Consider the following 12,109-nt stretch of genomic DNA (forward strand, 5'->3'; position numbering starts at 1 on the left):
CATGTCACGGGAGGAGGGGTTGACAGACCTGGCAATGTTTATCTGGAATCACGGAGACTCTAGAGAAGAGAAAAGAAGTACCTGCAAATATAGAACAGTCTACCCTTTGGAAGCGGGATGAGGAGACATGTGCACACCCCAGAGCGGGTGCTGGTTGGGGGAGGGACACTCTGGAGGCAGCGAAACACTCTGGCAGCTGGAGCCCTCCAGCACTGGAACCAGCTCAGGACACTCTGAGCACCCCCGTCCAGGGGAAGGCAGCAGAGGCAGGACAGGCGGCAAGGAGACTCCTCTTCTGGACTGGGGGTGGAATAGGTCTGAGAGTCTGTGAATCGGCTCCTTTCTTCCCAGGTCACTGGGACCAGGGCATCCATGGTAAAATGGTCAATGAATAAACAGACATGGGTACATGAGTACTTGTGAGTACTCAGTCACAAGACTCCCAAATCCCTACTACAGGTAATCAAAAATAACAGTTGTTGCAAAATCCCTGATCAAGAAACCCTATGTATGTACATCTGGCCTCTATCTTCCCAGCCCATGGGACATGCAGCCAATGGACAGAAGTGCCCACAGTTGAACAGCTGAAGCATCATCTACACTTGTGCGCGTGCCTGGGAGAAGAGGCGCCTGGCAGGTACTGGCTGAGAACACCTAGACTTTAGCAAAGGACGGTGGAGCAGGAAGGCCACTCCAGTCATCCCACTTCCTGTCACCACTAAAGGAATACACCAGGGAGAGCTGGAAAGGAAGAGAAAGAGAGTGACGCCTAAACCATGCGAACCTCTGAAAAGGTGATGTCAGCAGATCTGTCTGACACGTTCTTTTCCTAAAGCAGTTATTAGATAAATGACTCCAAATTACTTGACTTAAATTTCTCAGCAAAGAACGCAATGATAAAACCAAGCTCCCGGCGGTGGCGGAAGCAGCATCTCTCCCCCGGAGCTCTTGGAGGCGACAGCGGGCTAGGCACTCCAGCCGCCCCTCGGGAAGGAGAAGGAAATGTTCCTGCCTGTCAGAGCCACCTTTGTTCTCACCTCGCCGCTCCCACTTACTGTGTCTGCAAAAGTGTATTTTGCTCATCTCCATGCTGAGGAACGGGACCAGATGGAGCGCAGGAGGTACTGCGGAGCAAAGAGCTTGTCTGTGCACCATCCTCAGGGGCTGCTGCTCTTACCAGGGGCCGTGCCCTCTCTCTCCCTGCTCCCCCTGCCTGGTCAAAGGCGGGCTGGCTGTGCCTGGGGCGCGGTCAGTGGCCAGTATGTAGTTTCTCTCTAAGGGTACTGAGCCCAGAGGTTTGGTCTCATTAGTGCTGACTTTAACCACCTTCTTCAAAAGGCACGTGCCAGAAGCACGAAACAGCTCTGAGATGAGTTCAGAAAAAATGTGGCTCCAACATTTATAAATGGTATTCGGAAAAGGCATCTTCACTTCCTAGGTGCTGGCGTAAGGAGGGCTGTGGGAAACAGAGGTAAGAAGAGTGTCTAAGCTCAGGGGATGTGCTGCTGGCAGCAGCGCCCACATGTCCCCCTCCAGCCAGCTTGAGGTGGGGGTAGCAGCCTGCTTATCCCACAGTAGCACAGAGCACCTAGGTGGTCCTGGGCACCGGGTGAAGGCAGCACAGGGAACGGCCAAACACAGTCTCAAGGAGCCCGGGGCCCTTCTCTGCTAAAGAAGAATCAGCGCTTCCATGGGATGGGGCAAGGGCTCTTAGGTCACTGTTCCGGGGAGGGAAAAGAAACACAGAAGACTCCATAGGGCCCGCCCATCAAACCCACACACACTGGAGACCCAGGGCTCTGCTGAGGGTGAACAGAGAGGCACAGGGCAGCCCCACATCATAGCTGCTTTTCCTCTGCAGGAGGGTAAGGCTATGGGGCCATGTGCAAGCATGGGGCAAGCATGGCTCTGGACAGTAGCCATGGTCACTGCTGCTGTCACCTCAGGCCACAGAGCACACAGGGGCTGGTGGGAGGGATGTGTGTTCAGCCTGAGAGTAAGAGAAAGCACACACGTGTGAGTGTGGACTCGAGCAAGGCTGACCAATTCCAGGCACCATGTTTTACAAGTGACACAATCACACAGAAGCCACTTCAAGGAGGGTCTAGAAGGGCTCCTCAGGGTGGGCATGCTGATAAGTTAAAGTTTAGCCTGGAAAAAGGCCATGAGGCCACGTGGAAAGAGAATTAATTAGACTTGTTCTATGTCACTCCGGAAGACAGAACTGGGGCCAAGAGATGGAAGTTAGAGGCAGATTTTGGCTACTACCACGAGGAGCCTGTAACATTTACAGCCTCCGCATCCTGGATTCCCACCCCTGTCAGCATTCATATTAAGGATGGCTGCCTCTGATGGGAGATGGGACCAGATGACCCCTTCCAACTCTTAAAGAGATTACAGCCCTGTAAAATTCAAGTCCTCAAATCATCTTCCCCTCCCCCTGCCCCAGGAAAGGTACAGACAGAGACTGAAGTTAGACTAAAAGACCACTGCAGTCAGGAGCAGGGAGAGAAGGGGCATCCTGTCTGGACTGGGAACAGAAAGCAGCGTTCTAGCAAACTGTGGAAACGTCACAAGATACGACAGATTCTTAGCGAGGTGCTTATGAAGATATTTACCTGACATATAAAGTGACTCAGACACTTTTTTTTTTTAATTTATTTATTATTTATTTATTATTTATTTTTGGCTGTGTTGGGTCTTCGTTTCTCTGTGAGGGCTTTCTCTAGTTGCGGCAAGTGGGGGCCACTCTTCATCGCGGTGCGCGGGCCTCTCACTATCGCGGCCTCTCTTGTTGCGGAGCACAGGCTCCAGACGCGCAGGCTCAGTAGTTGTGGCTCACGGGCCTAGTCGCTCCACGGCATGTGGGATCTTCCCAGACCAGGGCTTGAACCCATGTCCCCTGCACTGGCAGGCAGATTTTCAACCACTGCGCCACCAGGGAAGCCCTGAGACACTTTTTTGATTACAGAGAAAGATGTCTTTGTGCCTTAAAGATCCCATTCCAAAGGAACACTGTGTTCCTCTCAGGCTACTGACTCCAGCCCATGATCCTGAGGGTGGGTCTGCCTGGGACAACGGGCCAGTACTGCAAGAAGCCGGGATTTGTCCCCCGCTTCCAAGGGTCCCTTCTGGCACCCCTGCTCACTTGGGCATCCTGGATGTACCCGATCCCACGCGAACCTTTGCGGCGAGCAAACATTCAGCAGTCTCACGGGGGATGCTCACCGGGAAGCGCTCTTCCTCCCGTGCCCGTCTGCTCAGAATCAAACACCTCGAACCAGTTTTCTATGGGGCGGAGAAGACAGGACAGGGCTCTGTTGAAGTGGAGCCGAGGAGGAGCAAGGCAAAGGCAGCCTGGATCTCTCCAGGGACGTTAGGAATTAACTAATGGTAATTAGCTGTAGTCACTAATAAGGAATGACTTCCCCGCCGCCTCCTCTGGGCTTCCTGCTCAGCCAGCAGGAGTGGCGGGAGGCTGGGACCCTTCAAGGAAACTTATCCCACTGTTTACTCTCTTCCCGGTAGTCTTTGCATGGGATTAATTGTCAGCCTCCAGGGAAGGGACAGCCTCCAGGGAAGGGATCTCAGTTGCCGCAGTTGCTGGCGTGGTTCTGCTTGTGACCTCAGAGCACACATTACACTCTGGACTCCTTGCAGAGTTCCCAGATGCTGCCTCGGTGTGGGTCAACTCAGGGCGTGGAACCAGCCCATAATGCGCTTTCTCGGATTCCTCTAAAGAGACAAGGCAGTGTCTCCGCGAGTCAGCTCTATGGCGTGGATCTGGACTGACCCGCCATCTGACCCGTCACATCTATCCAGTTCTTCCTAACTTGTGTCCCAGCAACGGAGCTTGAAGTGGTGATGGAACTGTGACAGTCCCCTCTCCCATGACACTCCTGGGTGGAGGACTGACCTTGGCTGTTGGCATCTTTCATTGCAGAGCCTCCACCTCCCTCCCCTAGGGGGCTGCCCTGTGTTCCATTTGGGAAGACTTGGCTCCGTTCTTGCTGTAAGGGCTGGGAAGGATCTGATCTTAAACTAATCATCTTCGTGACTCATCATTCAACATCACTGAGCTCCTACTATGGACAGGGCACCGGGTTAAGTGCTAGGGATACTGGAGAGATGAAAAGGCTGACTTGCAGTTACAGATACAGGAATTCCACGTAAAAAAGATAAGTCATGACCTCAGGGTGTTTCCCAATGTGGAGGATTTTTCTGTGCACTGGACGTAATGTCAGAGGCTGGTAAAACTGGATAGGAAGAACTGCCTTCTGTGTTCAAAGAGCTCCATTCTGGAGAAGGAGGACCCAGAGCACTGAAAGCAAGGCCGTGGAGGACACAGGAGCAGAGAGAGCTAAGGAAATGTGGACTGCCTTGATTTTGACCATCACCAGTGCGTAAGCCAGAAGGGCCAGCCATGGCTAGCTATTCCACTCTCTTAAGCACATACCTTCCAGTAATTTCCATCCTCTGGATAAACCCTCCCTCAGTGGAAGAAGGCCTGCCCTCCAGTAAGACTGTCCATCCAACAAGAGTTAGAATCGATTTTTCCCCCAGATTTTAATCTGTTTATTTTTTGACCAGGTAACGCGCAATATAAAATTCAAATGTACCAAAGAGTAATGCACAATATAAAATTCAAATGTATCAAAGAGTAAGCAAGGAAAAGTAGATCTCCATCTCCCAACCCCCATGACCAGTCCACCCAATTCCTCTCCCTAGAAGGTCTGTTTCCAGTTCCTTGTTTCTACTCCCAGAGATATTCTATGCACACAGAAGCATAAACATATATATCCATATATACACATGCACACATACAAATACATACATACACATATATATTTTAAATGGTTTTTAACTCTTCATTCTGAAATATGTATTATTTTGAACACAAACACTACACACACTGTTCATTTCCTTATTTTATTAAGGTTTTATATATTGGGGATTGTTCCATGTAAGTACATGTAATGCTGCTTCATCCTTTTTAATGGCTGTGGAAATTTCTGAATTTATATACCATAATTTATTTACCTGACTCCTTCTGATGGGTATTATGTCCATTCTAATTTTTGCTAATACAAACAATGTCACAATAAATATTTTTGTATAACATTTCATTTCACATGTATGAAAGTATATGTGAATGACAAATTCCTAGAAGTGGAATTGCTGCTGGGTCAGTTTTGGTAGATATTTCCAAATCATTCCCTACAGAGGAGTTACCACTTTATACCCCAAGACGAATGTATGAGGTTAAACTTTTTGATCTGTGCAATCTGGTGCTTGTAATTTGCATTTCTCTTATTGAGGCTGATATACAAATACTGACTCCTTATGTTGTACACCTGAAACTAGTATAATTTTATATGTCAGTGACACTTCAATTAAAAAAAAGAGTGAGGTTGGGCATCTTTTCATTTGTTTCAGAGCCATTTGTGTTTCACCTTTCTGTGACCTGTCTATTCAAGTCCTTTTTCCACTCTTCTACTAAGTTGGTGCTTTTTTTCTCACAAATTTTAGGGGTGAGAGTGGTTATTACTAGGCCCAGCCTGAAGGGTATTCTGCAACCATCAACAGGAGTGTGAGGTCAAGGGCGCTGAGTCAGTGGGTAGCTGGCCACAGTCAGGGACAGGCTTGGGTACAAGCTGCTGAGATGGGAGCAGTCACCCTGAGCAATCAAGGGGTCCCCATGCGGGGATCCCTGCCCAAAGAACACGGCCGGCACTAGGTTCTGCCTTCTATAGCAGCTCAGTGTTCCACTGTTTCTGAATCTTTATTAAGTGAAGAAATCAAGACAAAGTTCTTTACTATTGGCATCATAATCTCTGCAGAGAGTTCTTGGTGAGCCAGGCAGGAAAGGCTGTACACTTCTATTCTCCCTCTATACGGCCCTTCAGCTGGGAGGTGGGGCAAGGCTTTATTTGCCTGCCTGTTGCCTGCCTTCCTTCCCTCCCTCCCTCCTTTCTTTCCTTCCTTCCTTCCCGCCCTGCTCTCTCCCTTTCATTCATCTCCTTCCCCTCCCCCTCCCCTCTCTTCCTTCTATCCACCCCATCCACTGCTCACGTAATACTGAATTGTGGGGCAGGCAAGGCTTTGCTCCCTAAGCCTTCTCTCATGCATCTCCCAGTATAGCTGGGTGACATGTGTATCGTATCTAGCATCTATTCCAATTGCTTACCCTCTACCTCCTTGACAATTAGGTCTTCCTTCAGTTCTGAGCCAATCACAGTGGATGGAAGCAAGGATTATATAAATTAGCCTCAGCCACACCATGCAATGGGCCTCGAGGCCAGGGTTCTGAGCTGTTGTGAGCCTCCCATCTACTGCTCCACTAGCCCCTTCTCTGGGCTTTCCTTACCGCCAACCAAGTCCTGGCCTAGAGGCTACCAGTGGCAAGTCCAGATGTCTGCTTATTACTGTGAAACCCGGGTTTTCTATGTTCCTTTCCTGGATGGTCCAGGGCTGATCATTAAGCTTGTTTTGCTCCTCAATTCTGAGCAATTTCTACTAGAATGGAGGAGGAAGAGGAGGGGAAGAATGGACTTCTTTCTGTTTCCAGTTCTTGTCAGTATTCCTCCAGCACCAGAAGGCAGCAGTGGCTTCAAACTCCAGCTCCTACTCACACTCTCAAACTCAGCAGCACTCGACTCCCTTAAGGTCTAAGAACCAGCCACAGCACCCCTGGTCTGAGGTTCAAGCATAAGCCAGAGGGCACCCCTCCGAGATCTGAACACCAGCTACCAGGGGCCTCTTCTCTGAGCTTCCACAGTCCAGTGATCCTACCCCTTCCTTTTTTATTTCCCCAGCCCTAGGCTTAGTAACTGCTTTTTACAGTCGCTAATATCTGGGTTACTTCAGGGTCCCTTTTTGCTCTTTCAGCCTTCTGATTACTTCTGATTACTTATGTAATTCCTTGTATTAAATCCCTCTGTTTGAAATACCTTGCATCATCTCTATTTTCCTGACTAGACCTTGACTTTGTGCATCACTTAACTCTCAATTTTAGCCCAGAGCCTGATGAGTGCCCCCTGTGGTAGCAGGAGGACTAGGGAAGGAGAAACAACAATCATGCTGGGTCTGGAGACGTGAATGGGGGAGACTGCCATGCACAGAGAAGGGACCCAAGATTCTGGGGGTTCACCATTTAAAGAGAATCACCTGGAGGGTTCTCATCCAAGTATTATTTCTCCCATAGTCAGAGTCATGACCTGTTGTAGTTTTTTAAATTGCTCCAGGCTCCATTCTGAGCTGGTTCTTCTCTCCCCACCAGAGATGAGACTGTATAACTCCTGGGAGACAGTTATCCAAGGCTTCCCAACACAACATTTAATCATTAAAATTTCTTATAGTGAATTATCTTCTCTTTCTCCTTCTGAATGTATAATGTGAAAATATGTTTTTAAAAAAAAACACAGGGCTTCCCTGGTGGCACAGTGGTTGAGAATCTGCCTGCCAATGCAGGGCACACGGGTTCGAGCCCTGGTCTGGGAAGATCCCACATGCCGCGGAGCAACTAGGCCCGTGAGCCACAATTACTGAGCCTGCGCGTCTGGAGCCTGTGCTCCGCAACAAGAGAGGCCGCGATAGTGAGAGGCCCGCGCACCGCGATGAAGAGTGGCCCCCGCTTGCCGCAACTGGAGAAAGCCCTCGCACAGAAACGAAGACCCAACACAGCCAAAAACAAACAAACAAATAAATAAATAAAATTTAAAAAAACACACAACCCCCCCCCCCCCTATATTTGGCCCTCCTGGACAAACTAGAGAAGGAGTGTGCCATGAAGCAAATAAGTTAATAAAGGGTAAGCTTGCCCAGTGCCCACATAGCTCCAGCTCATTCTCTACCTTCTCCATCACCTTATAAGGAGAGAAGGGTTCAACAGCTTATCTTGTCTAATTAATAGCTATACAGGGATATCCAGTTGCTCTAGAATGAAATAAAAAATTCATTTTGTCCAGAAATAAAAGCAAAAATAAACAAGTGGGACCTAATCAAACTTAAAAGCTTTTCACAGCAAAGGAAACCATCAACAAAATGAAAAGACAACCTATGGAATGGGAGAAAATACTTGCAAATGATGCGACCGACAAGGGGTTAATAATGTCCAAGATATACATACAGTTCATACAACTCAATATAAAAAAATAAACAACCCAAATCTAAAAATGGGCAGAAGACCTAAATAGACATTTCTTCAAAGAAGACATACAGATGGCCAATAGGTACATGAAAAGATGCTCAAAATCACTAATTATTAGAGAAATGCAAATCAAAACTGCAATGAGGTATCACCTCACACCCATCAGAATGGCCACCATTAAAAAGTCTACACATAATAAATGCTGGAGAAGGTGTAGAGAAAAGGAAACCCTCCTACACTGTTGGTGGGAATGTAAATTGGTGAAGCCACTATGGAGAACAGTATGGAGGTTCCTTAAAAAACTAAAAATAGAGCTACCATACAACCCAGAAATCCCACTCCTAGGCATATATCTAGACAAAACCCTAATTCGAAAAGATACATGCACCCCAGTGTTCATTGCAGCACTATTTACAACAGCCAAGACATGGAAGCAACCTGAATGTTCATCGACAGATAAATGGATAAAAAAAGATGTGGTGTGTATATATATACAATAGAATACTACTCAGCCATAAAAAAGAATGAAATAATGCCATTTGCAGCAACATGGATAGACCTAGAGATTATCATACGAAGTGAAGTAAGTCAGAAAGAGAACAACAAATATCATATGATATCACTTATATGTGGAACCTAAAACATGATACAAATGAACTTATTTACAAAACAGAAACAGACTCACAGACATAGAAAACAAACTTATGGTTACCAGAGGGGAAAGGGGGCAGGGGAGGGATAAATTAGGAGTTTGGGATTAGCAGATACAAACCACTATATATAAAATAGATAAAAAACAAGGTCCTACTGTATAGCACAGGGAACCATGTTCAATATCCTGTAATAAACCATAATGAAAAAGAATAACTGAATCACTTTGCTGTATATCAGAAACTAACACAACATTGAAATCAACTATACTTCAATAAAAATGTTTTTTAAAAACCACAGTGAGGTATCATCTCACACCTGTCAGAATGGCCATCATCAAAATGCCTACAAATAACAAATGCTGGAGAGGGTGTAGAGAAAAATGAACCCTCCCACACTGTTGGTGGGAATGTAAATTGGTGCAGCCACTATGGAAAATACAGAGGTTCCTTTAAAAACTGAAATAGAGCTACCACATAATCCAGCAATCCCACTCCTGGGTATATTTCCAGAAAAGATGAAAACTCTAATTCGAAAAGATACATGCACCTCAATGTTCACAGCAGCACTATTTACATTAGCCAAGACATGGAAACAACCCAAGTGCCCAACGACAAATGATTGTTTTAAGATGTGATATACTTATGTCCCATTTTTAAAAAATATATATACATATATATAAATGGGATATTATTCAGCCATATATATATAATGGGATATTATTCATATATACATATATATATAAAATGGGATATTATTCAGGCGTAAAAAAGAATGAAATATTGCCATTTTCAGCAACGTGGATGGACCTAGAGATGATCATACTAAGTGAAGTAAGTCAGACAGAGAAAGACAAATATTGTATAATATCACTTATATGTGGAATCCAAAAAATAATACAAATGAATCTATATACAAAACAGAAACAGACTCACAGACATAGAAAACAAACTTTTGGTTACCAAAGGAGAAGGGGAGGTGGGGGGATAAATTAGGAGTATGGGATAAACTACTATACATAGAATAGATAAGCAACAAGGATTTACTGTATAACACAGGGAATTACATTAAATAACTTGTAATCACCTATATTGGAAAATAATCTGTAAAAAATATGTATATATATAGCTGAATCACTTTTCTGTATACCTGAAACTAATACAATATTATAAATCAACTATTCTTCAATTAAAAAATTGCCTTTTGTCCAAGAGCTTCCAATCATTCTGATAAGAATTTGAGTTGTAGCTGGATTCCCTTAAATGTGTTTACAGTTGTTAAATTCCAAAACTGCAAATAAAAGGCTTTTGTATTATGTTTGCCCTTTTAATAAAAAGAAAAAATAATCAGACTATGTTCTCCCCTTTGTTACACCCAAGAATGCACCTATACTCCAACCTGTTTAATGGAATCTTTAAAAATAAGTTTTAAAAAATCCTCTTTTACTTCCGTCCTCTCTCTAGGATGAGGAACCACAAAGCAGAAAGGAGTAATATTACCTACCTCCATGGTTGGGCCAGTTTCAGGAGCCAGAACTCTCAGCCCCAGAAAAGAGCCCTGCCCTTGGACTCAGAAGTCTGAGTTTCACCTCACGTTAGCTATATATACTAACTTCGTGTTAGCTATATATACTAACTTCTCTGAACCTCTTGTTTTCTTTTCTTTAAAACCAGATTGAGAAATCTCCACTCACAAAATTGTTATGATTCTCCATTCATTCAGTAGGATGCCTGAAGAGAGCAAAATATCTCAAAACTCTAAGTCCAGAAAGGTTTCCTTATGCCTAAAACCTGCTGTTGAACAAGCCCATTTCTGGCTTGTAGAAGTATGGAGACACAAACCCTGAATATACTCTGCCTGCATAAACATTTTGCTATTTTGTTGTTTCTAACACCAAACTTGCTGCTGTTACTTAAACCTATCATCCCATCAGCATCGCTGTTTGTCAACAGCATGATTTCTATAACACCAACTTGGATCCCCATGCCCAACATTTCAACATTCTGCTTTCCCACTTCCCATAAGCCAGACAAGCTGGTTGACACCTACATATGACATGTCAAGGTCATTCATGACTCTGACCCCCACGTGGTCACTGCCAGAGATAACATGGAACCTGAGGCAGCCACCTTTCAGACACAGTGTGGGCAGTGTGGATGGCTCCAAGCAGCCCACCCTCATAACTGGAAAAATACTGTGCTACCTGCATGCCACTATCTGAGGGTCATCCTTGTACCGAAAGGTCTACCATGGCCATGGCAATGTTTGCCTCCAGTACCACCAATCATTGCTGTATTCAGTGTGGCCAGCACTATGCGGGAGCTACCTTGGTCTGACCCACTCAGACCTATCTAGATTATTCTTTGGGAGCTGATATGAATCCACGGCTTGTTTTGTGAATTCCTTTGTAATTGTGCTATGCTTAGACTCCTAGAAATGAGTCTACATTCCTAAGCCCACTGAGACATGGGGGATAAGGGACTTCTGTGTATGCTCGGTGGTCAGAGGGCACCCAGAATGGGATTCCAAATGCCATCTGAAGGCTGCCATGTATCTGAGGATAATCCCCATGTACTAGAGTTGAATATATAGCCAAATATATGCTAAATATCCCTTGTACCCTCCTCAAGTATTTAAATGGCTGAGGCCAAGATTATACAGTTGGGCTTATTCCAAGGATTTAAATTAGTGTAAGCTGTTTCATATACCCCAGGTGGGTTATTTAACACAAAATTCAACAGTGGTAGATGTATGAGTCTGAATAAATTATAGAATCATTATGCTGGGAATGGTCTGTTTTTAAAAAGCTCAATTCTGGTGTCACTTTAACTGAACCACAAATTCCCTGAATATTTTTGTATGCAGACATGTTAATTCAAATGTTCATAATACAACCAGTTTTTGCATTTTGCATAATGCACTTTCAGAACTCCGTGCAATTTTACAATTAATCCTGCATTTTGTATGAACACACATGCAATACATACAGCCACTAATTTCTCTACAGAACAAATAAATCCTCCCTTAGAGGAAAAAAAAAAAAAACTGCTGGAGAATGCATATGGTGGTATGCATAATCAATCAGCTTGTGGGGCTTTACACCAAGTGCATATGGATTTAGGGTCTTGGGATAATAACCAAACAGCACTGAATAAGCAAACTGGATACTGAGGGCAAGACTGAAGACCTTTATTGATGAGTAATGAACCCAGAGCAGTGAAATGACAGAGAAAAAACAGATGCTGCTAAGATGCGGGGAACCTTTTCTCTACCACCAGCCCCACCAAGTACACAGCCAGGGGAGGAAGG

The 12,109-nt window shown here is 45.1% G+C and overlaps 1 protein-coding gene across 7 annotated transcripts in view; it reads right to left on the reverse strand.

The window, feature by feature from the left end:
* HHAT (hedgehog acyltransferase) overlaps nt 1-12,109 on the reverse strand; it is a 361,708-nt gene that overhangs the window by 12,050 nt on the left and 337,549 nt on the right. The window lies entirely within an intron of this gene.

Source organism: Balaenoptera ricei, chromosome 1 (genome assembly GCF_028023285.1).
Source record: "Balaenoptera ricei isolate mBalRic1 chromosome 1, mBalRic1.hap2, whole genome shotgun sequence".
Lineage (NCBI taxonomy): Eukaryota > Metazoa > Chordata > Mammalia > Artiodactyla > Balaenopteridae > Balaenoptera > Balaenoptera ricei.